Below are 2,672 nucleotides of genomic sequence, written 5' to 3' on the forward strand. Positions count from 1 at the left end.
CAGCAATACTGAAATTATTTCAGCCCTAGGCGAGATACAAACCGTTGTAGACGCAGGTGCGAACGCTGCCACTGCGCCGTCGAGCGTAAATGTATGTTTTTATGGGTGTGTGTGCGTTTACCTAATTGTAGTACAAAGGAAAGGAGTAACGCTCATGGGGTCCCGTCTCCTATTATCTAGTCTGTTATCACAACCTCGAATTCATGTACAGTTTCAACTTGATTCCCGATATTCATATTTAGATCTGAACTCGCGTATTGTTTGAGTTGAGTTCTGTTGCTACCCTTTGCATTCTCTCGATCTTGCTTATACCCTCCACTCTGTGTGGGAACCATACTACTGACGCATATTCCAGTCTTAGGCGGATTATGGTTTCGATGAGCTTTTCATCTTTTCATTTATAAAGAGAAATGTCACTTTGATATACAATAGTCCTTATGTGTCTCCCACAATCCTGCTGATATGTATTTACCCAACTGTAGCTTACAGGAAAGAAGCAACGCCCGCTGTGTCCCGTCTCCTTTTCTCTAATTTTCTTACATACCTAGACTCAAATTCATGCACAGTTCCAACTTAACCTATATACTTAATTTCCAATTATTATATCTAGATTTGAACTCATGTATTTTGTGAGCTTGGGCTATATCATCTAAACTATTCCACATATTTATGCATCTATATGGAAAAATATTTCTTCACGTCTTTTTGACACGTGGTATTTCTTAAATTGCTCCCATGACCTCTTAAATCCCTCCCATCTTTAATCAGAAGATCTTCTGTTAATTCAGTCTATCCCCTTTAGTGACCTTAATACTGCAATCATATCACCTCTTTCTCTTCGATCTTTCAAAGTTGGAAGACCCAGTACTTTTAGTCTCTCCTCATATGGTTTATCTGCCAGGCTGGGGACCTGTTTGGTTGCAGCCTTTTGTATTCTCTCAATCTTGCTTATATCTTTCACACTATCTGGGGACCATACAACTGACGCATATTCCAGTCATGGACGTATTAAAATTTCGATGAGTTTTTTCATCACCTCTTCATCCATATAATGGAACGCCACTTTAATTTCCTGCAGTAGTCCGTATGTTTCTCCCACAATCCTGCTGACGTGTCTGTCAGGTGACAGGTTGTCTTGTGTTAACACTCCAAAGTTTCTCTCTTCTTTGGCGTTTTTAATGGGTTCAGTTCCCAAGGAATAGTTTAAGGATGACTCTTTACCGATATTACCCATTTCCAGTACTTTGCTTTTTTTTTTTTTTTTTTTTTTAACTTAATTTACTATTCTTGGCTCCTTGCAAAAACTGTATATATATATATATATATATATATATATATATATATATATATATATATATATATATATATATATATATATATATATATATATATATATATAGTCTACCATCCTCGTTCTCACTTTTCTAATAATTTTTGCGTCATCTGCAAACGTATTGGCATAGCTTGTTGTTCCTTCAATCATGCCATTGACAGACAAGAATCCTTATTGGTGCAAGCACTGAACCTTGTGGAACTCCGCTTGTTACTGCTCTTCAAATTGACATCTTACCCTTTACTAATGTCCTCATGTATCTTTCTTTCCAAAAGTCTTTCATCCATTCTAGTAGTTTGCCACCCAGTCCCCCAACGTGCTCCACACATGTAGACTGTGAGGTACTTTAACAAATGCCTTCTCTAGATCGAGGTATACTCAGTCCACCCACCTCTTTCTCTTTTGCAGCGCATCAATCACTCTCGAATAAAAGCTTAAAAGGTTCGACATACATGACCTTCCAGAGCTGAAGCCAAACTGTCAGAATATTCATCACTTCAAGCTATTTGGCCCATCGATCTTTCACAATACTTTCACATAATTTTACTTTTGTGCAGGTTAGTGATTTAGTGATGTCTCCTTGTTTCCACCTTCTTTAACTGGCACCATGTTCGCCTTTTTCCAATCAAGCGACATAATGTCCTTAAGTGAACATGTAATAAAACTGTGTAGTTGTTACCTACAATATTTAAGTATCCAGTTTGAGATCCCGTCAGGTCCTGAAGCTTTTGCCACATCCAATTATCCCAAGAGATTAAGTACTTCCCTCAGTTATATCTGTTAAACCGGGCCTATTGCTCCCCTCGTCTTTCAAAATTTGCGCTCTGTTGTGAAGACCGATTGGAAACTTTCATTCATTATTTCTCAATTTACCATATATAAACATGTAAAACAGTTTTGGTTCATTGCATTTATCTACTATACCTCTTTCAGATTTGTTTTCTTCCCCCCTTCGAATTACTATATAGTCATCCCTGGCCTTTTTTGCAATCTCACACTTTTTGTTAAACCAATCCTATTTCTGCTTCTTTTTTTCTCTAGTCTTTGGCACATATTTGTTCACTTCCCCGTTGTAAATGTAAAGAAAGATTCCCATATGTGTGTATATGTATGTGTGTATGTATTCTATATAATTCATATGGTTTTACACATTGCATGCAATGTGCACGAACGAATTCGGTGTTGAAGTCAATATTTTTCATTGTTCAGTATATTTATAACATTTCAGATTATTGAATAGGTAGGTGGTAATTCATCATAATAAATAAAATGTGATGAAATGTAATAACTCCACATTATCTTTATTTTATTTTATTTTTTTATTTTTTAGTTCCGAAAA

The sequence above is a fragment of the Oratosquilla oratoria genome, chromosome 18 (genome assembly GCF_046742065.1).
Source record: "Oratosquilla oratoria isolate Oo_2021 chromosome 18, ASM4674206v1, whole genome shotgun sequence".
NCBI classification, from domain to species: domain Eukaryota; kingdom Metazoa; phylum Arthropoda; class Malacostraca; order Stomatopoda; family Squillidae; genus Oratosquilla; species Oratosquilla oratoria.